Genomic DNA, 26,540 nt, shown 5'->3' on the forward strand with positions numbered 1-26,540 from the left:
AGAAATAGTGTGGCCAGCAGGACTAGGGAAGTGATCGTGCCCCTGTACTCGGCACTGGTGAGGCCGCACCTCGAATACTGTGTTCAGTTTTGGGCCCCTCACTACAGGAAAGACATTGAGGTGCTGGAGCGTGTTCAAAGAAGGTCAACGAAGCGGTGAAGGGTCTAGAGCACAAGTCTTATGAGGAGCGGCTGAGGGAACTGGGGTTGTTTAATCTGGAGAAAAGCAGCCTCAAGGGAGACCGCATTGCTCTCTACAACTACCTGAAAGGAGGTTGTAGCGAGGTGGGTGTCGGTCTCTTCTCCCAAGTAACTGGCGAAAGGACGAGAGGAAATGGCCTCAAGTTGCACCAGGGGAGGTTTAGATTGGCTCTTAGGAAAAATTTCTTCACCGAAAGGGTTGTCAAGCATCGGAACAGGCTGCCCAGGGAAGTGGTTGAGTCACCATCCCTGGAGGTATTTAAAAGACGTGTAGATGTGGTGCTTAGGGACATGGTTTAGTGATGGACTTGGCAGTGTTAGGTTAACGGTTGGACTTGATGATCTTAAAGGACTTTTCCAACCTAAACAATTCTATGATTCTCTGATTCTAATTAACATATGTTTATTTCTAATTTTTCCACTTTTCAGCCATCCTCAAGGGAATTTTTAAAGGCTTGTTACTAAGCAAGAACTGTTAAGAAAACAAACATCTCTTAGAATTAGCAAGCATCACTGCTCACTCATCTGAAGAATCAACCAGTATGTCTTTGCCAAAACTGCAGAAAGGGGCAAAACTGGTCTTACCCCCACTGCTTATTTGTACTGAACTGTTTATTGATCTTTCTTTTTCTCTTTTATCTTCCCACAAGACGTGCTCCCATTTTCTTTTACCAGCATAATCCTCCTATGGAAATGTTTCGCCTCCATATAATGTCTATAGGCCTAATATCAATTGGCATTTTGGAAGAGCTGACCAGGAAGAGGACTAGTTCACAAGACATTAATTAACATCAGTTCACAGGATGTAGAGTTGTTGGAAATAGCCAGCTGCCCATTCAATTGCTGCTTTGGTTTGGTCTGTTTTTCCCTGTTCAGAGACACAGACACCAAGGCAGTGGAATATGAACCTTTATCATTTCCTGGCTCTTCTGTGTGGGCTGGGGACAAGCCCTTTGCTGGAGCAGAAGCGAGCCGTGGTTTGCAGCCCAGATCTTATGGCTCTTCTGGGCTTACCTTCTGCCTTCCCAAAGAAGGAGAGGTGAGAGCAGAGCAAAGGAAACCTCAAATTTTTTGTGGCTGAAACAGGGATATTATTCTCTAGGTATAAACAGTGGTTTTGTGTTGGAGAGCTGGGAGGAAGAAATGGGACAGATGGTAGTATGTATGTGTATGAGAGAGGGAGAAAGTATACATGGCATATGTTTTCCCAAATCTAAATCTTAAAAGAATTATTTTCTCCAAATTTTAATCATAAAGTGATTTAAAATATTGCAGGCTGAAAAATCCCTTTACCTGGACAATGAGCACCAATTAATTAAAAACTTGTTAAGAATTTAGTAATTGGGTCCCATGCTACTTAACATCACTAAAGCAACCATCAGACTGTGTAGGCACATTAAACAACGGGACATCTGGAGGATGTGAATGTAAAAAATATTTTACACTGGTGTCAGGGTTGGCCTAAGTTAGTAGTTGTCTAAAACAGGCCTCTGTGCTCATATGCATCAGATAGACATCTGCTTTTTCTCTCAAGGTCTGATTGAATGAGTCAAATGACCCATCAAATCTGTCAGATTGACTCAGCATAGATACCTACCAAAACCATTCTTAGGGTACAGATGCACAAGGACAACGTTCTATGTCAAGGAAGCACAGGAAAAAAAACAGACAAGTCATGTGGAAGGACCCTTACCTTGTAACTGTAAAAGGAGAAATTAGGACTTAGAGGAATGGTATACATTTATCAGAAACTCAGCCTCTGTTTAGTAATCAGATTAAATTGTATTTGAAAATGGACCTGCTCTTAACTAAGTGCAGCAACCAGTTGAAGATGAGGTTCCTCTGCCAAAGCTGATTGATTGAAACAGAATGATTTTTCAAACAAAATAGCAAGTAATGGAGCAATTACATATAAAAATGAAAGCAAGCACTGTTCCAATAATGCTACCTACAATCATGGTTCAGAGGATGTTTATGAGAAAGGTGTATACATAGGGAAACATTCTGCAAGGCTGAAAATGGACCCAAGTTGGGAATAGATAATTTCTTTGAAAAGAAATCTGAGCTAGAAGTAAAATCGATTTTAGCATTATAGACTTATACAGATGTGAATATGGATATTGTGTTGTGTTTCTGTTCCTTGGCAATGGAACATATACAAGGGAACTCAAAAGAGACAAATCCCTGCCTTTTCTGTGAAAGGTCAATATGGAAATTAGAAGCAGGAGAATACCAGGTGATGTAGGCTGGTATGCACAACCAAGAAGTCACAAGAATGAATATTTCAACAACCTTGAATGACATAAGTATATAAAGCAGGTAAGAACAAGTTCACTTTTGAAATTTTAAAATAAGAAATTTTAAACATTTCTGACACAGTTGTCATTAGACAGCTTTTTCTAAACAAAAGTTCTGATCAAATAAGAATCATCTTGGTAAAAATGTTGGTCTCCTCTCACCCCAAGTAGGGGAAGATGAAGCCATATCTGGTATTTGGCATATTTCAATTGGTTATTTAGACATTTGTCTGGAGACAGAAAGTCTGACAGAGGTCTATTGCATTCACAGTCTGTTTTCTCTCCCTGTTTCTCCCTCCTTTTACATATATACATGTGTACATGTGTATGTATATATGTACATGCATACATATGTATATGTGTATGTATATATGTACATGCATACATATATGTACATATATACATACAGCAACATCAGCTTCATACCAGAACAGCCGGTTCAGACCAGGCTGCCTCATGCTAGGGTCTCCTACATCACTTGGAACTTCCATCCCAGAACATTTTCCCAGATGAAGACACCAATGGATTTCCGAGATAGGTGGTCACACATCAACAAAATGACTTTACAAGTTCTCTACACCTTTTCGCCAGCCTAAAATAGTTTCCCACAGCCAGGCACTTACACCGAGGATAGTTGTCCATACATTCCACCTCAGTGTCAAGCACCCTAGTAATAGAACCGTCATATTCCTACTATATCTAGGAGGTCGAACCAACTAACTAACATCTGTAGAGAGCCAGCCTCTTCAGATGCTAGTGGAGCTGAGAATGAAATACTGATCAGTTACTCAGTGTTGTCAACAAGGAGGGCCCTTTAGGCATATGAAAGAGAAAACCTTCAACATTTTAATGTTGAAAACTACGTGGCATAAGTATTTGGGGGTTCCCTGAAACGCTGTGGTGGCTTAACTAGGGACTTGGAAGTCATCATTTTGGAATTCAGTATCTACTATTGGAGTTAGAAAGGACTTGGACATCGCCTTGAGCATAAGTCATTTAGTACCTAGAAATTTTTTTTTTTTTTTGCCCAAGTTCCTTTGTTGTACAAAGGAATAATAGACCTTTCCTAATGCACTTCAGTTTTGTGACAATAAAATATTAGAGGTGGTGATGATACAAACAGATTTTTTGATAATTGGAGGCAAATAAACTGAGACAAATACTGCAGGAATCCTGAAAATAGCTTTGTTATACACTTAAAAGAAGATGTCAGAAAGCAATGTTGAATTAAGAAGCACGTAAAAGAAAAGGTAGGACTCTCAATACGTGGAATTATTACTGGATCCATAGTATTGCATAGTACAGCATATTTCTTAAGGATCCCGAACAGGAATTAAGATTTGGTTTCTGTGTACTGGACAACAAATATTCTCCCAATCACAGAGGAAGATGAGGCGCAGAGAGGTAAGCTGATCTCTGCTGCAGTTTAAGAAGGACAAACTAACAGCCAGGGGTCACAATGCTGTCAGTATTCATGTACAGTTACTAGACTGAGCAGTAATGAACAGGAATGGTTTGAACATATCCCCCAAAACAGAAGAAAACTATGATGGTCTGTAAGGAACCACTAAAGAAACTGTGATAACACAGCTATTCATCCACAGCAGAACCTCCAAGAGGCACCCTCTGCATCAAAAAAAATGCAGGTTACTTTATTATCAGAAGATCCCTGGGGTTAGTGAGATCTCTGAGGTGCAAGGAAGAAAAAAGAACATAGTCTCTTCACTTTCCTGATGTTTGAAAGTCCAAGATCATCGAGTCCAACCATCAACCCAACACCACTGTGCCCACTAAACCATGTCCCTAAGCGCCTCATCTACCCGTTTTTTAAATACTTCCAGGGATGGTGACTCAACCACTTCCCTGGGCAGTCTGTTCCAATGTTTAACTACTCTTTCAGTCTCAAGGAATGGCTAAAATAAAATCAGTATGGTTAAATGTAATTAAGTGTTTATTGTCCTTTTCTCAAAGGGATAATTCATTTCCAATTATTGCAAAGGCTACAGAGAGCCCTAGCTGATTTTCTCTAGGAAAAGCTTTTGCAACTCAAACTAACACTATGAAAAAATATTATTACTCCTTTTAAGAAAGTGGAAAAGAACTGTCCAATTTGGTTTTGTTTACACTTGATTTTTACAGAGATCTAAGCTGTCCTACCTTGCTAAGCTGGGTGCAGCTAACCAGGAAAATTAGTACTGTCAGTGGATCCCAGTTTGGTCTCCCAGGCAATACACTGAGTATTTGGGAAGAAGCTGTGTATTGCCAGTGCTGTCCTGCTCACACCCATGAATAGTGGATTTGTTTCTGTAATCTCATTGGAAACTGCTAAAAAGAAAGTAAATCTTTTTTTCCCTGATGAAAAAAAAAAAAAAAAACAGACCACATGCAGGTCACTTACTCTTCTCGGGTGTTAAAAGGTGTGTTTCCTTTAAGGCCATATCATCACCAGGAGGTAGAGAAAACCAAGCTTACTATACGCCAGCAAAATGCTCCTCATGGGGACATAATTTCAACCACATCGGTGGCTCCAGAGGGACATCCTTACATAGGTATCTGCCAGTTCTGCACAAGAGTCACAGCCAGCCAAGAAAAGCAAACGGGTTTGAGCCGGCAGGTGCAAGATGCAGAGGTCCAAAACACAGGTCTAGAATAAAGCTGCTCCAGTATTCTTTTACCAAGCTGTGCTGAGTAACATCAACTGTCTCTGCTTTTACTGAGGTCTTCTCAGGAGTATGCAGTGTGTCAGCAGTCCAGGCACATGTGGCATCCAGCTTTCAGCATCATCACCAAAGGCAGGGAGAACAGTAAGAAACATGGAGCATCCTGCAGGTGTGCAAAAGACATCGTGTGTGGGACCACAGCAAAGTCTAGGCAAAGGACTTTTGTTGTAAGCATCCAGCATTTTCCTCTATGTATAAAGCCTTTATCTAGAGACACACACTTGGACTTCTATGAAGGAGCAAAACAAATTGCTCTAAGAAAGAAAAGACAAAATTGTCAATGCCAGGAGAATCCATAACACCAAACAAAAGATACATTTGGAGGAAAAAGCAAATATAAGAAAGATATTTCATAAATGTCTATAATCTGTCCAAAGTAGTACTTCTGACTGCGAAGGTAATCACTCTTGTTTTCCTGTACCATCTTATGTTAGAATTTGTTTAGTATATTTTATACTGTATGTTGTTTCTTTACAGCAAACAAGTATTTGTTAACTCTAGGAAAATCTAACTACAGGGAAAAGGCTAATAATACCTAAGAATTCAAATATACAGAAAGTAGGCAATAGGATCCCTGCAAAACAAGCATGTGAGTGCGCAGCCTTAAGAACATAAGTTTCTCTTTGTTTTGCAATTGACTTCCTGCAGAGTTCTACAGAGGGTAGCTTAAAATGGTGCTCGTGCGATGCAGAGATAGAAGATTAATCTTCTGTTAAATAGGCATTTAATAGAAGATCAATCCAGGAGATCCATCTCCCAGTCCCAGATCTACCACAGCTTTTTGTTTGCCCTAATTCTTTTATATCATGGTTTCCCTTCTATGAAATGGGAATGATGACACTTGGACCCTGTCTTTTCTCTTCTTTTTCTGTCCATTTTTTCTATTCAGATCATATGCTCTTTAGGGCAAGAGTTATCTTCTATTATCATTCACTTACAACACCTAGCATAATTGGTGGCTGGTTTCGGTCCAGTGATTTTAGCAGTACTGCTGCAAATAGGAGTAGCAACAAAAATGACATTTCACCCCAGACAGGGAGATCCAGAGTGGCAAACTTTGTGATGGTGGGGCAGGAGGTACTGCTGATGCCAATCTAATTAATGATTGAACTGGCTGTTTATGGACACTTGTGGACACTTGTGATGGTGCTGTCTTAATCCCATTGAAATTAGAAACCTCAGATATCTCATGAGTTTTAAAGGTTTAAAATTATTTACCTACTGTGTAGGTAGGCCTCAGGAAAGTTCCTGGTCCATAGTCTTCACCTATTTAATTTGTTATTACAGTAATATCACATGACCAGTATCAGTTAGACAAGACGTCTAGGGTCTAGCCTACATGATCAAGCTCTCTACAAAGACAAAGTGAAATCAAGATGTCATGCCTCAGGTCACCCTGAACTTCAGAGACTGTCCAGAGATGTTCATATGGCTTGAAGTTATGGGTATGTCTCAGACCTGTCAACTGTTGTTCATCTGCAATGCAAACATCCTGCTGCATGCCTTCTTTGGTTGTCCCTAAGATGGCAATTGACTGTGACCAGTTTCCAGCATGAGGATTGAGATCACTTTTCCCTTCACCATTCCACTCCCCTCACGTTCTGTCTAATTATCAGACCTCCAGCCCAGAGCTTACAAATGTCTGCGACAGTCTGGCACTGGTTGAAAGACCATCCTCTGTTGAATGTCCTGCCACCTAAATTGAGGCTGAGTTAAAGTGAGATCAGACACCCAAAAGTGTGCAGTTCCAGCCCACTTTGCTAGCAAAAGCCTTCTCACAATATCTTATATCGAAATATTAACACACAAAGTAAAAGAGAATAAGTGTGTTTCATCTATGAGAGATGCATAACAAAATTTACAAAGAAAGATTTTTATATGAGTTTTAATTGGTTTTAACAATGACAGATACAATAAATCTTGTAGACAAACTTACCGCATTTGAGAAAGAATCCAGAGTAGAATTTAGAGATGAAATTTTATATAAAATATATGTGCAAGTAGTGATAGTAAATTGCATGCTTGATTATTGGTTTTTATTTTGGTAAAAAGTATTTGGGACAAGGTATTTATTACTCTTTAAGTGATATGATATAGGTCCTATTGCCATATGAGAGTTTGAATTGATAAAAAATGCATTATTGTAACAGCTGCATAGAGGATTATTTGCATAAAAAATCATAACCAATATTTGCTTGTGCTTCAGTTTTACTCTCAAATAATTTATATTGTGATTCATTTTCAACTTAGTTCACCGTTCCACTTCATTAATAGTAAAAAGAAAGATGGCATCAGAAAAAGAATATTTTTTGCCTGGAAAATTAGTGTTTCCTACAGACTGTTGACAAAGACTGCATAGAAATCCACAGCCTCATTTTTTTCAGTGTAATCACTTAAGATGCGTCTTATGTTCTCTTGCCTCTGGAATGATTTGACTAGAGTAGTGATGGATGATAATAAGACAAATTTTGTAAAGTTGAGTCACCCATACCACAAAAGATATCAAATTCACTTAGTAAGCTGGCAGCAACAGAGGCTTCAGACATACAGAAACAAAACAATCTGCAGTGCCTTCCAATTTTCAAATGTGAGGGATCTACAAGTGATTAAAAAAAACCCTATTTCCTGTGCTTATGTGTAAAAATATATATGTGTAAAAATATATGTGTACACACATATACATTTTGAGAAAGTAAACTACTAATAAATATTTTACATATTTTCATCTATAATAATTACAAGTTTCATCTATAATAATAAAGAAATAAAAATATTTCTTTAATTCATAAAAATATGTTTATAACTTTTTTACTAAAAAGGAATAATTTTACTAATATGTAGACTACAGGTTATTAAAAATTGGTTTTTTAGTTGATTGTTGTGTTTTCAGGACAGGAAACCTAGTGTGGAGCTGATATTCAAGTCATCTTATTGAAAATCACATTTTGAGAAGTCAGCATTGGAGTATCTGCCAGTGCTGTCCTGAAGTCCCGTGAGGAAGCACTAAGACCCTGGATAAAGTATGTTTGATGAGTCAGCAGTGAGACAGTAATAGGTGGCCTGTTACAGATGCACTGAAAAGATAGCAGAAATACACTGCCATGGGTGGAGCCAGTTGGATTTCTCACGGGTACTTTTGGGTACTCAGTAGATATTATCTTTCATTTGAAAACATCTCACAGAGATGATGGAGAAAATGTTAGATCTTCATGAGCCTCATGCCTTGCAGAGTGATGATCAGAGTCCCTTCCTTATATGCTCTTCCAGTTTAGTAGGAGATTTAGTATGAAGATCTCTCCTTTCCTTCCCATTCTTGTTTCTAGTGAGACTTGGAGCCCTCCTTTCTCCCTCAGACTAGAATAAAGATTATGGGGCAGATCTGAGGGCATTGGGCCGTGTTATTTTCAAAATACAGATCACCTACTATGCCCACAAAGTTCTGACCGATAGAAAGTAGAGAGAATATCCTCTCTTGATACAGCCCAGTATGCCATACATACAACAAGTCAAGGCTGATCTGTGTCTAACTATTCCTAGTATTCAAAGGTTTATGTTATAATGCTTCTTATTTCTGGGGACTTACAGGCTGTAAATCTAGATGTGTTCAGCAATACAAGACACTGACAGGCAATACTGTCTGTAATTCTGACAAAGTAAGCCAATGTCACTATGCAGACAAATAAAAGTAGGATTGGGTCATTTTTGGAAATCCAGGTAGGTTGGCTGTAATGAGAGATAAAGAGATCTGGATGCACTGAATCCTATCCATGATAATGCCCGAGATAAGGCAAAACTGCCGGATACTGCCCTCAATATACCCACGTGTTTGGACTTGCAAGGCTCCTTTGGAAAAGAGCTGTGCTTGTCTCCACACTTCCTGCAGCAAGGATGCTCTTCATCAGCCAGAACTCAGGGCTGCACCATCACTTTACATAAAAGCAGGGAAAGGGTGAGATTTTCACACTAAACATGTTATGAATTTTACCAGTTGATTCCTCAATGCAGATGCTATCAAATTTCACAGCTTACCTCTTCCAAATCACCCCCAGATGTGGGTGAGTCCAACAGGCCCAGCTGCAGTGTGCCAGAACACAGGCTTGTTAGATTTAACAGTCCCTTCGCTTTTATGCATACTGGATGATAAACTGCATAAAAACATCCAGCTGGTCTCTGCATTTGCATTAATAGAGTCTCGTTAGACACTTTATGGTCTAAAAGACAATCTCAGTTTGGAATACATTAGCTTGGGAAATATTTTATTGGCAGATGAATGACGTTTGCAGACTCCTGAAAGTCATAGATCTGGGATTGCTCGTACATCCTGATTTTGTTCCCGCTAGAGACCTTGATGTCTCACTGCTGCAGGAGGTATAAGTAACTCCAGAGAAAACAGTTGCATCCATTGCTTGCACATGTACACGCAAGATTAATTACTTCTCTGCATCAGAGTCAAATAACACAGAGCTAAACTTCAGTTTAATAGTAAGTGACAACCCTATTTCTGCTCTTGTTTCTGATTTACCTGTGGTTTAGTGGAGGAATTTTTTCCTGTTTAGTAAAACTATGATTTGAGAGTGGAGTAAGTCCCCAAACATGCATTGAAAAATATCCAAGAAACACAAAACTAAGAACAATGCTAGAATATAGCTCAAATGCATTTTAAGATACCAGAAGCTTTGCCTCCAGCTCCTGATGGTGGTGGTCTGACTGGCTTCAAACCACACACCTGATGGGAATGTTTGGTCCAGGGGACCACACTAAATCTACTCAGAAGCAAAACTTGCCAAAAAAATGGCAATTGGTATAGGACGTTTGCAGACTCCTGGCATTGGTATAGGGGCCTAAACACTGACTGCTTTGATATACTGATCTGTTCCCTATATGCCCAATTACTTGCTCATAAATGAATGGAAGAGGAGAAATTCCTTCAGGAAACATTGGTAGCCTATTTCTCGCTGCATAAACCATAATTTAAAGCTGGGCAGATTGGTAGAAATGTGTGTCGCCACCACATTTTGAAAGCAAGAGAGGACTTAACCTCTCTTCGGGTGCAGGAGCTGCAAGCTGGTGGCCATGTCACGTGCTATGGGAGAAAGCATTACTCCAGTCCCTGTAAATAACTGAGGGTGGGGCAGAGAGGCCTTCTGTCCTTGTAGCTTCTCTGGCAAATGTATGTCGGCGATACGTGTGCCTCGGGTGGCTTTAACCAGCCTGAGTACTGATAGGAAGCTAGATGTGGCAGCTGAGAAATGACATTTGAGGTGTTCATCCACTAGCACTGGGCCTGAAATGTAAATATGTATGACCTTGACTGAATGATGTGTAAAATGCGATTACGGGTTGTTTTTTACAAATTGTGTCTGCTATGGTGTGCAATGAAAGTTTCACACTGGGAACCATAAGAATGATTAACTAGTACAGTAGATGTTTAAGTGAAAGAAAGATACAGGAAGCCTCATCATGGAATAGCCTGCCCAAAGGGAAAATTTCTTTTCCCCTTTCAATAATTTCTGCCATAATCTTATGCAACAAACTAAAGGGGTATTATTACTTCGTAGTTCCACATTCTTTACATAAAACTGGGAGTTTAATTGCACATAGAAGTGTTAGATTCATTTTTATTCAGACTAAGCAGCTGACTTCAGGAATATCTGCTGACAATGGATTCCAGAAATCATTTATGTGCTGTGCAAAAATCAGAAATGGGCCTGGTTCTGAAACATAGATGAAGGCATACTGAGCTCTTTCTTCCATGTGAAAAGAGGAAGAGAGTGCACAGCTAGAAGTCCTCTGTCTTTTTCAGTCTTCACTTCAAAAATTGTAAGAATTATTATGTGTCCTGGAAAAGTGACTGATTTGGTGGCTGCCAAGACACTTTCTGAAGTGTCAACCTTTCATCAGGTTTCATTCTGCTTTTGACACCCACAGGATGTAAAACAAAAAAAAAAAATTTAGTGATTTATACTGGAAAGAAGTCTTTCGGTTACGTCATGCTGCACACTTCACGAGTGGGTAATCCCCAGGATATATAACCTACTTGTATTTTACTTTGTTGCTAATCCTACTGCGTAACGATTGCTGGTTAGGTTAGGCTGGTTCTACACTTCGTGCTCCCCAGGAAAGGTGTAGCTGTTCTAAAATCATCTTAATACCTGGTAATTACCACATTTAAGAAAAATGAAAAATATTCTTGGGGGTTTTTAAGAGTTTTTGACTTGGTGACCTCTGAACGCTTTGTTATTGGTGTGTAACTACAGGAGGGACACGAGAAAATTTTTAATCTTCCTGTGACTAGGCACAGTGAGGAAATCATAATGCATTTTCCCCAAGTATCAAAGTAATAAACCCAAATCTAATGAAAGTCCAATTTGAGCAGCAAAAAAACAAATCCTTGTGACTGCCTTTAAGTTAGCATAAGAAACTTTCCATTGCTTGATAAGAGGGGTTTTAACCAGTTCAGCTAAACCAGCAAGGAGTATAGTTAATAAAACTTGAGAGAAGGAAAATAAAAATGGAAGCCAGCTGGTATTTGTGTGTACCGTTCTCAGGGAAAGTCTTGAAGCAAGTATAAATATTTTCCTGGGGTAACCTCACATAAGTGTGTTGGGTTTATGGCATATGGAGACTAAAAATTACTGGGAAATGTTGCTTCAGACCTTCCTTTTCCACTCAGTGGCTCCCATTAATCTCTCCATCAGGGTTGCACCTCTCCTTTTGCCTCCAGTTTTTCTTATGAAAAATTAAGCAACCCGTAAAACAAAACACTTTTTTCTGTAAGTCTTAGGTCTATTGGTTTAGCCAGCAAGTCACCATCTACAACCAACCCACTTTCTTCACATGTAAGAAATCCCCTGGAAATCCCCCAGGTTGCTCATGAGAGCACAGACACGCTCAGCACCTTCCTGAGGGCTGGGCAGGCTGGGCATGGGCAGGTCCACCTGTGCTGCATCCGTGACACGAATGGATAACCCTGCTCTTCCCAAGCGCCAGGTGGACAGATGGAGCCTGACCTGTGTACAGCAACCAGCTGTCTGCTTACTGTCTTGCATTCGCATTTTCATCATCTCTATGTGATTTTCTTGCCTTTAAAACAGAGTTTAATTGTGATTGTGTTGCACTTCGTAATAAGCTGTCAGAAACGATTGGATTTTTTGACTGTTCCCTGCTGTGTGTTCCCTGAGCCTGTCTGGATGTTACAAGTAGATGATTCCTATTCACACAGGGGAAACTTTTTGCAGCTGACTGTGAAAGTCTGGGAAATCAGCAGCTTGTGCATTTAGTTAGCTTGGCAAAATGGAGAAAATTTAATTGAAACTGCCGTGCTCACTGACATCTGCTAGAAATTAAGCTGCAAGATCAGCTATTCTTTCTCATAAATATTTAATCACTCAACATTCTTATAGAGTACAGTATCTACCTATATTAGGGTAAATTAACAACAAGATTAATTTAAGTTCAGACTTTCGAAGTAGGCAGGTGTAGTAGGCTATCAGTAACATCCTATAACATACAGGATGTACAGTTTTTATATATATATATGTCTGTGTGTACTTACATATATGTAAGCATATATATACATATATACCCGTATGATCCAGGATACTACTAATAGATAAAGTATTGCTTTATATGTGTACGTATGCGTAAGTATTATATACCAACATACACACATTTGTGTGTGTGTGTATATATAAAAATATTTTTGTATGTGTGTATACAAAGATACAGATACATGCACAGCGTATATGCATCATACATATAGGAGATATATGCAATATAAATTGCTGCTATTTTAGGAGATTGTTATAGAGAACAAGGTCATTTCTAGTGGCAAGAAAAGAAGCTAACTAATAATATGTCTGGATGAGCTTTGCTTATTCTTTGACTTTGAGATGGCTCCTTCAATTGCTTTTTAGTTTTCTATTGTAAAATTGTTGACTCTTCATGTCCTCTAAAGGGAAAGGCTAGCAATGAAGAGTGAGCCAGTCTGTTCCCCATCACAGGTAGCTGTTAGGAAGCTCTCCTTCAGGTAAAATAAGAGGATATCTTTATTCTGTGATATGATTTGTCATTTATATCTTTCTTGGTGGGTTAATATACGTTGGCTTGCACATTCCTGAAATGGCTACTAAATCTTGCAATGCCACTACCGACGGGTTCAGTATTTAAAACTTTCCAGCTTCCCATGTTGCATTTTGGATTACATAGTATGCTTCTTTAATCTTTGAAAGTGACTTTTGACTGCAAGTTAGAAAAATCTAGTAGAGAATATCTATCAAACTGAAAACAGTAACAAAATTTTTCTGTAACATTTCCTTTACCTACAGAAATTCAAGTTCATTCACATATATAATACACACTTTTTGTCCCAGAGCCTTTAAATATTTTGTCCCAGCTCTTCAGCACTGCATAAAAAGTATTGCTTATTAGATGCTTAATGTGATGCTTTCATTATTCTTAAGTGTCGTGGTTTAACCCCAGTTGGCAACTGAGCACCACACAGCCTCTCGCTCACTCCCCCCGCAGTGGGATGGGGGAGAGAATCGGAAGGGTAGAAGTGAGAAAACTCATGGGTTGAGATAAAAACAGTTTAATAGGTAAAGCAAAAGCCACGCATGCAAGCAAAGCAAAACAAAGGAATTAATTCACTACTTCCCATCGGCAGGCAGGGGTTCAGCCATCTCCAGGAAAGCAGGGCTCCATCACGCCTAACGGTTACTTGGGAAGACAAACGCCATCACTCCAAACGTCCCCCCCTTCCTTCTTCTTCCCCCAGCTTTACATACTGAGCATGACGGCCCATGGTATGGAATATCCCGTTGGCCAGTTTGGGTCAACTGTCCTGGCTGTGCCCCCTCCCAGCTTCTTGTGCCCCTCCAGCCTTCTCAGTCGGTAGAGCATGGGAAGCTCTAAAGTCCTTGACTAGTGTAAGCACTACCTAGCAACAACTAAAACATCGGTGTGTTATCAACATTGTTCTCACCCTAAATCCAAACCACAGCACTGTACAGCTACTAGGAAGGAAATTAACTCTATCCCTGCCAAAACCAGGACATTAAGAGAAATAGAAGTTAAATAGTTGTCCAAATAACAGGTGAAAACTGAATCCAGAACTTTGGATATTACATATTCTTATTCTTCTTATATTTTCATATAAACTATATTATATGTAAGTTACTAGATAACTTTAATGTTATTTAGAAATTAAGTCCTTATAAATGGACTCCTAATAATGGCATCTTAAGGCTGCAAACCTATTTCATTTTCATCCATGGTATTTTGTTATGTCTTCCTTGAAAATTACTTTCTGTGTTAAATCCTAGTACTGCTATCAAGTGTAGCTCCTTGTCTCCAAAATTTTGGTGTCCTAAATTCTCTACTGTAGCCCTGCAACTATGTAGAGTGGATCCAAAACACTATTGAGTCAGAGCTCTCCATTTAAACCAATGGGGATTGAACAATACAAATCCAAGTAATAAGATTTTCTGGATTTAGAACCTAAAGGTAAAAAAGTAATCTCAATAAATCATTTTATTTCCTAATTACATTCTAGAATGGATTTTCATTAAACATGCAGTGTATTTGATCACTCATGCTCATCTGACCAACAATTTTTCCTGAAAGTTTCCTAGCGCTAGGCAAGTCATTATGGAAATGTAATGACTCACAGCATTTGTTTACTCCTCTTTTTTAGGGAGAAGAAAATACCTGTAGGACCTGTAATTGTTGAGAAATATCAGCAATTTCACTTCACTTCTAAAGCAATATAATCAAATGTCTGCTTACTTTGCAATTATGGTAGCAATCTCTGGGTGCTTTGCATTATTTATTTAATTCCACAGTAATTTAGTGACTGTTTTATTTAAGAACAGAATAATTACATGCCTTTTCACTAATGAACTGCACTTACTAAATGTTTTTAATGTAACATTTCATAATTCAGAAAACAAGAACAAGAAACTCTTTCAATTTTAATTGTTATCCTTCTTTTAAAGCAGATTTACAAAGGGAGAATTCTACAAAAGTAGAGATCACATTTCCCGTTGCTGTAACCAACCATTTCTAATATGATATGCCAACTTGTATATTCAGAAATAATATTGTTGGAAAGTATGTTCAAAACAGCGTAGAACATTGTTTGGGGTTTTTTTAAACAGCAGGTTTTATTGATTGCTGTTTTGCAAATGACTTAACTACCACATTATTAAGTCACTGGAACTGCACAAGTGTAAGTCTTTCACAACACACTGCAGGTAGATGTGTTTGTATGCCACAGAGGAGAGGGAGTCAACCAAACTATTCACTCAGCAATTCATTTTGGCTCTATGTCTGTGAATCAACTGTTTGTTTGTCCTACAGAAGCATTTGGGACCATGTGCTGACAGTGGGCATTCCTCTCTGTGAATTTTCTATATCTACATTTACATTTGGCATGTTTGACCTCCTGAATCACAAGGCCCGATATCTTTTTCTTTATTATTTGACCTCTGGTCTTCAGACATGAACAGTGTCTGAAGAAATCCTTTGGATCTATATTTCTCATGGAGGTGTGAGAAGAAAAAGAATAGCAGGAAATGAACAGAGCTGAGACCTTCAAGTAACTTGAATAATTTATGGACCAAAAGAACCTGCACATGCTGAGTCTAGGCCTGAAAGGTAGCTACATCTGTTCCAGAGAAGGAGAAAAACAGATTTCACAGCTTCATATATAAAATGGATTTCTTGAGAATTTGATTTTAATAATATTCCATTTCAATGGATCTCCAGGTTTTTTTTTTTCATACGCAGCTACCACTAGCCCTTGAAGCTTGTTGAAAAGGTTTCAGAAGTCTACCAAGAGATAATTCACTCAATGGGAGTTGAGAGCCAGACAGCTCAGCTCAAGTATTTCTTAATTTGGAGGTGCCTCTGAAAGTCTAAATCAGTTTCCTTTTCTGATTAATACAAGACATATATCTGAGTGCACACCTGCAATTTCAATCTATAATGTTCATGCATGTGACTATGCCACTGTCCAACCTATAAACAACATGAATATATTCTAATTTTCAGAAACAGGAAAAATGCCTTTATGACACTGTAGCACAAGTGGGTAAAGTTTGTCATACAAACTGACAGAATTTAACATGTTTTTAGAAACGTGCTGTTCTCACTAAAATTATACTACCTATTCTGAATAGAAATCAACCAAATAAATAACACAGCCCAGATGATATGAATAGAAAAGGAATTAATGAAGCCTATTGATCACGAATGTGAAAAAAATCTTAAAAGGAAAGAATTTGGGCCTTTATAAATGAGATTATAGTTATGTATAGTTTGTAAGTCAGCATCGTTTTACTGTTGATAACATTTAGTAGATTTTTTTTTAACAATACGTAGTATATTTTACTTTTCAAAAAAAATCCACAGAATTTTTTCAAACAGCTGGCCTATCAACTACACAAAACTTAGGAGAGAAGAGTATCCTCTTTATTCAATGGGATAATAATGCTTGTGAAACACATGATGGTGATCCACTTTCTTCACACGAGAAAAGGCATCTTAGCCATGAAGCTCCCATCCCGTGGAACTTTCTGGGTATGAGTCCTGTTTCAGATGTAAAGCTGTAACACACAACATGATGTTTGTTTACAGTACATGTACCATAGCACTGACTGTACATTACCTGCGCTGCTGAGCTGACCTCTTAGAGTTTTTTCCACTGCCCTCCTGCTTTTGTTAGCCTTCTCATTTTGTTTTATCCCCACACTTATTTCCACTGGAATAAAATGCATCTTCTCAGTTATTCTCAGTTCAACATCACTAACTATTATCAGAAGCAGTACAAAACATAGCTTTTACATCAAGTTTTTCAAAAATATATCCTCAGCCTTAAGTCTTCCAGGGTAGTCCCCCACACATCTGAGATCATTACTTGCACTACAGATAATTTTTGTCTTTCATTTTTCACTTTAACATTAACACTTTGAAGGTGAAAAACAGACTATGAAGAAACAATGGCAAATTTCCACTGACCAAAATTTCCAGTCAGGGTTACAATGATCAGTCAATTGCCTAAAATCATTAATAATATTTATATATATATATAAAAAAAAAAGTCCTTTCTTCTTCCAATTGCAACATTTTAACTGTCTACAGGAATATTCATGCACATTTTTCTAGTAAGTGGAGTAGGGTGTCAGAGCCCCTTGTGACGGATTGATGATTCAATGCTCTCTACTTTCTGTATTCCCTCATGTGGCATTCAGTGATTACATTTACTGTCTTCTTCCCCATTTGTCTGAGTCCTCCCTCTTCTCCTTTCCCAATATATTTTCTGTTTAACCATCTCTTGCTTTTTCTGTTCATATTCCTCTTACTCATTTTGTTTCCACTTTTCTTTTCTAAAATTCTTGCCAGCTGTTATTTTTTTAACCTTTGTTCCCCTGCTTCAGAAAAGGAAGACCGTCAAGACTCTGAGGGGAGGTGGAGCTGCAAATATATTGTTTTGCTCCTGAGTTCTGTGGAGTTGGAAAGGACATCGGCCCTGGCAGGCTGCAGCTGCACTTCTGCAGTTGAGCTTCCCCTGAGGTACCTCCTGATACAACAGAGGTGGGGTATGCTGTGCTGTCTATACATCTTAAACTGACAGCTCAATCAGAGTCAGGTGCCATCTTTAGAACAGGGAAAAAACTTTGGTGATTTAAGCCACGGGTGCCCAAGTAGAGATCCAGTGGTCTATGTGATATAGTTGCTGGATCAATGTCTCACGAGCTTTTTTGTTCTCCTCAATTTTAACTCCTTTTCTTCAGTCTTCCTTCTTTTCTTCGCTGTTGCTGGGTGTCACACAAGTTAAGTATTTTTAGAAATATATGCATTTAAAATGGTGATTCTGTATTGAAGAGTCCTTGTGAAAACAGTGTCACAGAGACCCCATTCATGACTCAGACCAAGTTTCCTGGTGTTCACTGTCAGAGAAAAGAGAACTTGCTGACAAATTTAGTTTAGATTTCAATAGTTTTTTTTCATTATATACTACACAAGAAGTTACTACAGAAGCTAAGTAATCATGATGTGATGCAAAGACAGCTAAAAGCTGGTGAGGATTCAGATATGAAGTAGGAGGGAAATCTTCACCAGACAAAAGACTGGAATACGGTATCTGGAAGTTGACACCATACTAATAAAATTACACCCACTGTGAGTAGTCAAGTAGCAAATAATTACTTTAGCCAAAAGTGAGATGTAAAAAGACTCTAAGGAATATTGGAGAGAGTTAAGTGACCTATCCAAATAGGCGCTGTGTCAGTAAGTACAGAAAGATTAAATGCAAACTTCTGCACAGGGTTTGAGAAAAGGCACTGGCCTCTTGACATATCCTCTATTTTCTATGATTTTCTAAAAGACCATTTACTAAAGACTAATGTTTAACCTGCAACAAGGTTAAGAAAGCAAAAAAGGTAATTTTGGAATGGGATGGTGAGTAACACGAAAAACGTAATCATTGACTGGAACAGGCTGACCGTGGAGGCTGTGGAATTTCCTTCCTTGCTGGTTTCAAAAAGCCAACTGGAGAAAGCCCTGAGTAGCCTGGTCTAACCTGGGCTTTGTGTAGATCATGAGGTGACCTGCAGAGGCCCTTTCTGAACTTCCTTATTCTGTGTTTCTATGCCTTTAATGAAATCAGTGGAGCAACTATATCTGGGCACAAAAAATCTTCCATTCATCTGGAAGAAGCTTTTGAATCCTCTGAAAGAAAGGAAGTGATGGGACTCATGGAAAGACTCCACTGTAAGGAGTATGAGTACTAGGAAATGGAAGTGGGAATTTTACTCACTCATGCTCTCATGCCAACATGCTCACTAGCACTAAGATACATATATCCAAGTGGTTTGGTGAGGATTTCACAGAGGACAAGGAACACCAGCTGTCAAGTCCTCAGTATGTCTGTTAGGTTCCTCTTAGGTTGGTTACAAGATGCTGCATTTAGATAGTCCCTTTTTTGGATGTTCCTTTTTTGCGTCACCCCTGTACATCATTAGGATTTTTTATCTCTGCCTGGGTCACTTAAAACTTCAAGCCTCTTCTTTATATTCACATCACCAGCTCTAATGACTTTAGTCTCTCCCTTGGTTTAAGCTAGTATTGGGCTGTCTGCTTTCCTCCTGATCTGGATGTCATGACAGGTTGCATGTAGATGTGTTGTGACCTTGATGACCTGTTGATCTAGAAGTCAGCAACACAACCCATTCATATACCTTTTCTTCTGCTATCCCTCCCAGACCTTCCAATCCTGGACCTTCCTATTCGCTCTCTGTTGATACCAGTCTTTCAATCACAGCTTTGTACAGAAGGACAACGAACTAATGGCAGAGATTGTAGGTTGACGTGGCCAAAAGAAAGCATCCAAGAAAGATGCTTATGAGCCCTGAATATGAGAGTGGAAATATTCTGAATGTACTAAATAATTGAGTGCCACTTTCTCCCCTCCTTCCTGGGAAGGGAGGGAATACTACACTAAAGTCCCCTGACACATGTGGATTGTATCTAGAGGAAAACCAAGTAAGAATGACTTTCAAAACTTTATTCAGACCACAAGGAATACCCAAAGCAGCAACCAGCTACAGAGTGGGAGAGTTTGCCCTAGGAGGGAGGATTGGGAATGGATGTATTCTACAAATAATCATATTATGTTCAGATATACATAGTTCACACTATTTATATGCAATTGCCAGTACAGAATTCTGGATGGGAAAAGGTTCAGGGTCAGCAGTCCCTGAAACTGAATCTTCTCTGGACAAAGTCCTTACACTGCTATTTCTGTGAACACTTACCTGCAGCTGCTTGCAGAGTTTTCCCACCCTACATCTTACTTAAGAAGTGCAGTAGTCAAAGATTTACACACGATTTATTTTGTCCAAGTCAGAAGCTCCACTGGCTTACAGAAGTCTTGCTGGACCTGGGCTTAGAAAAGGCAGAAGTGATTCTTTGCTGCCAATACGATATAAGTAGAAAGGAATAAAGCAGGTCTTCTCATTTATGCCAGCAGGGAAGTTCTTCGGTACTTACCCTTTTGATTAAGAAAACAACATTTCAATACATATTCCCTCTTTCTTTTTCAGTTAGATTACTCTTCCTGCCTAGTTGTTCTTCTTTCTCTGAGGAAAGTCCAAGATCACCCATCTTATTCCCTACCCCCCTCTTATCTCCAATTCTCCTTCTCCAGTTCTCCCTTCTTATATGAAAGTTGCAAATATAAGATAAAAATCTGTCATCCGTATCAAAGAATAAAATCACACCCTGTCCCTAACAGCTTAGTTATCTCAAAATGTATGTTACAGAATATTTGTGCTGTTTTAATCTATACTGTTATAGTTCCACTTTTAAAAGAAATTGTGAGTTTTTCTGTCATTTATTTCATGATGTTTAGCTTCTGGCATGCATCTAATTAGTGTAAAAATATTTACTTTAAAAATATATATTTGCCTGTCATTTTAATTGATGTGAATGGGGACACAGTATTTAAAAATAATCCTGTGCTTTGTTCCATGCAGCGATCCGATGCCTCATTAGAGTCAGCTTTCCATTGTGCCGCTGTGAATCCTTTGCAGTCTTATTATACTAAACTAGGATCCAGAAGGCCAAGGTGAGGAGGACCCCAATGTGCTAGGCTCATTCTGCTTGCATAACAGAGTGCAATCCTTTCACCAAATATCTCACAGGGTTAAGAGAAAGCCCTGATAAAAATGGAAGAAGAAAAACAGCATTGAAAGATAAAGTAATATTTCAACATTCAGACCCTGGTATAGAACCGAGAGATCAAGGTTTGTGCCTGCTGTTCAGACTGGGCTGGTTCAGACCACAGTGCTGAATTTCACTTGAGGAGAGGGTCTGCATGGAAAAAAAAAGTTTATTTGTTTGCTTGTTTGTTTTTATTTCACTTATCATTTGCATGAATTGAAAGGGAAGTTTATAGGAGAAACTGTGGCTATCCTTCACACAAGGCACTGCACAGCCTGCTCTAATTGGACCTGTGCTGAGCAGGAGAATGGACTAGATGGCCTCTGCTGGTCCCTTCCAACCCTTCACACCATCCTGTGACTCTATGAAAGCGCCATGTTCTCCGATCAGAAGCTGAAAGTGTTTCTTGGAAACACAGCCTTGTCTATATTAACCTGAGTTGTATTGTAATGTTCCTGATATGGAGCTGCTCGGAAGGCCATTAGCATTATGTCCAAACTATCAATTAAGCAAAGTAGAGTTAGCCTGTGAAACCAGACTTACACACCACTAATATTGTGAACCCTGCTACTCACACGAAGAATTTACCTTAGGGATGACTATCTAGAATGGAACGCCCAGACATACTTTGTGCTTTTCCTCTGGTTCACATCATCTAGTCAGATTAGATACAGATTTAGTCATGCACACTGCCTGCTAGTTATACCAAGTTTAGCTCTTCCTGAATATAATAAGAATGGTCTGAGGCTGAACAATAGCCAGTAATGTCAATAAAAGGTTCAGGAATGATCAAATTCAATATGCCGAAATTTGCTGTAAAGCTCATTCTTCACATCACAGGTAGACATCATCTCACAGCAAAGCCTTGGAGACAGGCTTGTGTAGAATAGTCATTCTCTTTTGGTCAGGTTTTTCATGTATGAATTATATTAAATGTCTTCTGAAGGCAACCGGTTTCTGACCATAATTCATGCATAGTAATGATGGAAAATGACACTGTAAATTGTATGTATGTCTTCTCTTTATTACGAAGAGATGTTGCTAATGTTGCTATTTTCAAACGATTCCTTGACTGAAAGTTAATAAAAGGTTGTTGCCAACAGTAGAAAGTTTAAGACAAAACACTGACTGGAAATATCCACTGAGGCTATGCTGTCGCTCATAATATCCTCACAATGAACTGACAGATTTTAAGATATTGCCAGAATTCCAGTGGGTATTTTTGTATCCTCTGGAAACCGCTTTATAATGTCACATAAGTTTTCAGCCCCAGAAAGATGAAATTATACTGTGATCTGCAACCCCCTTTCATGCTGTCTTTTCCTCCTGTTTTTCTCACTAAGCAATTGAAAGAATGAGAGTTCATATGAGTGACATTTTCTGCTGGCAATAAAAAATGTTGAACCAAAAATGCAACAGTATCCTTAATTCAGTATCACATGCCTAGGTCCTGTAGTCATCATTTTAACCACGGGGGACTATGAAGAACACCTGAGCAATGTCTAAACCTGGTACTTGCACAGATGATAAGTAGTTTTCTGACTTCCCTTCCTGCATCCAAGCTACATCACAGTAGGATGGTCTGAATGTACATTATTCAGTTACAACGGAATACTTTATACTAAAAATTGCCTTATTTGCCTTGTTTGTAATTGTTGATCACTTACATGTGAAAAGACTGGTTGTATTTTATTCCTCCTTGAACATTAACAGAGATAAATGTCAAACTGTCAAGGCTCCCCATAATAAGCCTGTTAAACGTAACATGGATTGCATTTTAAAATTACTAAAACTGTGAGCAGCGTTTCAGTACAAACCAAATCCAGCTTTACTGCCAGGAAGAAAAAAAAAAACACCACCAAAAAAAAAAGGCACTTCAGTTGATTGCATTTTAATTTCTAAAAGTAATAGCCCTGGTCAGATAATTGCATGAGAAATAGCACTGAAGTATCATTAACACTCATGAACAGTATCTCAGACTTTCAATCTCCCTTAGCCAGTCATTCACTCCCACACAATACTCTCTGTATTGAGCCACCTATTCATATAGAAACTACATTAAAAATGACAGTGAGTCATGCCGTACAATCAAATGATTGACTTTCTAAATCAGGTTTATATACATTAAGGCAAAGTTATATTTGTAATACATTTATATAAATCATACATAAATTTATATATTTGTATATATTTATACACCCTTTATATGTTTAGGCAAAGTTCTTATTCAATTAACGATTACATTTTAATTGTATCCTAGCAGTGGATATCTGGAAGAAAGGTAATGCTGTAGGGTTTTTTCTTTTTTCCCGATTTCTGCTACAGGAACCAAAAAGTTTACAGAGCTAAGCATGTCCCATAACTGGGAAGAGAGTGTTTATTACTCTCTAACAGAGAGTAACAGAGTAAAAGAGAGTGATAGAGTAGACCAAGTGCTGCACAAGCACAGAACAAACAGTCTCTGTGTCAAACAGACTACAGTCTGAATAGACCTCTGAACTGTTCAATATTATGTGATTATTCCTGGCAAGCCACAATACTGAAAGAAACTAGCTGCTGGTTATCTACTGGAAGAGATTAGGTGCTGTTGATTTCAATCTTTCCCAAATAGATGTTATTTCTTCTTTTTTTCAATTCACGTTTTCCTGAATTTTTTTTTTTTAAATCTAGCAGACAATATCTGTAAAGCATTTACTCTGTCTTCAAGCTACCAGATTCAGGACCTCTATTTTTACCTCTTCTCTGAAATGCTTTTGGATTTAGTTACAATGATGTTATTACTTCAAATCCAGCAATGGCTTTAGCTTTAAAAAAGATTGCAGAAAGAGAAACTTAAAGCTGAGTGACATCATACTGCCAGAGGTCTGGACTGTAACCAAATCTTTTAATCTCAACTAATTGACTACTTCACGGTTATAATTAATGGCAAGATGGGTGAGGAAAAGGAACAGTAAAAAAAATAATAAGACCTATCTGTACAATGAAATGGATATCCTAAAGGCAATTGAACCGTATGCTACATGGTATGTAGAGAAGCAATGAAGCGTGCTTTGTTTAAATATATATTTTGTAAGAAAAAGCTCCATGGAGTGTTGACATTTCGGAGATGCTACAGTTTATGGGGAACCGATGATTGAAGAGCCATGTCTTAAACTTCTTGAATGACACATGAAAGATGCTAGTGATCTCATTCTGTGGCAATAAGACTCAAAACAATAAATTGTTGAAATTTCACTCCCAGGTGCTTCATTCATGACAGGATGGATTGAGCGCAGAGGGCAGAGATAACAATCAATAGTTCTATCACTTGAAGGCATTATATGTTAAATAGAGGCACAATTCCTCACAGATCTCTGCTCATACTTACAGGCAAATCACAATGTATGTTTTTCAGATGTTTTCCATTAATACTAGCACAGGGGAGCATGGATCTGTTTGCCACGCTTGTCTCATTTTCTTTGCAGCAAGAAGCTCCTGTGATAGAAGCATCATAACATTTTCCCTCATGCCTGAGCAATTGCTCAGGGTACTTCGTGCAAAACTGCATCTGACAAGGCAGCCTCCACATCATTTTCTCTAAACGAGAAGTTATATACCAGAGCAAAATTGCCAGATGTAGCTACAGCAATGAAATATACTCCTAGCAGTTTCTAAGAAAAACGTATAGACCAGGAGTAACTGAATATGCTCATTAGGCATCATGAGACTCTTAGCAATTATATACAACACTGTAGGTATCAAACAGATGCAACATTTAGTAAGTAGCAGAGTGAGACAATGCATGAAAACAGACTACATATCATCTTGAGATAAACATGCTCCACTTTCAAAGAGCTGCACAGAATTTTAATTAGGCAGCTACTACCACAGTGGGATGATGTGGTAAGGAGCCATTTGACAGTCTCTGGGAAGAGGCAGGAGTGTTATTAAGTCATTTTTTTACGATGATCACTGTCTTTTACTGAATCTATTGGGAGCCGAGTGAGGAAATTTTTAACTAATATAGAAAAGAGATCAATGAATTTACAAGTCAGAGAGATTATAAAATTATTACTGGAAAAGTGTTGGAAAGTAGATTATGGGAACTGCTTTAACTGGGAGTCTTCATACTGGGATTACTACAGTTTTTTGAGTTTTGGCATCTCTTTTTCTCCCTTCTGTTGCAAGCAGCAGACAACACTTCCGTTTTTCTCAAGTTCTTTCCTCCCTTTTCAGTAGAGTCCTGACATCGGGTTGGTTGGTACTGAGGGCAGCTTGGGCCTGAGAGGGGCCAGCTCTGAGCCTGCTCTCCTAAGCAGTCCGTGGTCCCCGTTTTCCCTCTTTGTGTCCCTCTGTGCCCACTACCTGATTGCTGCTGTAGCCTCTGTCCAGCAGTCAGCAAGAGCACTTTCCTGTCCTCGCCAGAACGTTGGAAGGGTCTCTGCTCAGTATGGCAAGGATAAGGCGTTTCCAAGCTTAGCAAGTTGTTTTCCTTCCCTAGTTCGAGCTCCTTTTCTGACTGCAATGACACAGAGTAATAGAGTCCCTGCATCACTTCTACGCGGGGAGCCGGGTGGCTGCTTTGCATAGTGGTAGGCTTTGTGAGGTCTGTCCACGGAAGGATGGTGTCTCCCCATAGCTGAAATGAGGTGGCCAGCTGAATTTATGAGAGAAACAAGTGTAGAGGAAATAATTATCTTATGGACTATGACAGAACTTCATGTATTATTAATGCAACTCTTTTAGCCTAAAGTTAATCCTTATATTTTAAGAGATATTAAGAACCTAGAATCGTATCAAAGGAAAAACTAACTGTGGGGACTTCAGGTATGTAACTCCGTCTTTGGACTAGTAACTGATAGGATTTTTAATTCGCTCTCTCTCTGTTCTCCTCTCAGGCTGGAAATAGAAGAAGTTGGTAAATTAATCTTCTCTTTACTACAGAAAGTTCTTGTGGCAGGGTTGTAGTTTCTTTTTCTGTTAAGGCCTTCATACAACCTATACTGTTGTATACTGTTTGTATACATACAACCTACAACTGTGCCTACTGTTTTATTTCAAGCCCTACTTAGAAAAAGATTACTTTCAAATGTAGCTAACCTTACTGGATTATAAAAATCATGGAGTCTTTTATTTTGGCCTCTATAGGAAGTGTTTCAATTGAAAAACATTTCTGTTATAAATGTTCTCTGAAATTACTTGTGTGAAGATTTCAAAAATAAGCAGCTTAAAAGCTTTAAAAGACAGCCTTTTACTTAATCAGTAAAGGATTGGAAATATATTTTTATCATTACCATTGATAAAGAAAGATTTAATTAAATCACTGCAACTGTTGTGAAGGAAGATTTTCACTTTAATTCCTGTGAAATGTGCTACAGAAGAATTGGGATAAGTAAGCTTGTTCATGATTACTATAGTAGTCTCATGACCACAAAATACTATCAGGTGAAAGGAAGACGAGGGAAAATATGGGTCATCTCTGGAACGAGACGGGAGACCTGGTTACCCAGGTGTCCTGGTTTCGGCAGGGACAGAGTTAATTTTCTTCCTAGTAGCTGGTACAATGCTGTGTTTTGGATTTAGGATAAGAACAAAGTTGGTAACACACCGATGTTTTAGTT

This window comes from Pygoscelis adeliae, unplaced genomic scaffold, assembly GCF_000699105.1.
Source record: "Pygoscelis adeliae isolate BGI_AS28 unplaced genomic scaffold, ASM69910v1 Scaffold172, whole genome shotgun sequence".
Classification (NCBI taxonomy): Eukaryota; Metazoa; Chordata; class Aves; order Sphenisciformes; family Spheniscidae; genus Pygoscelis; species Pygoscelis adeliae.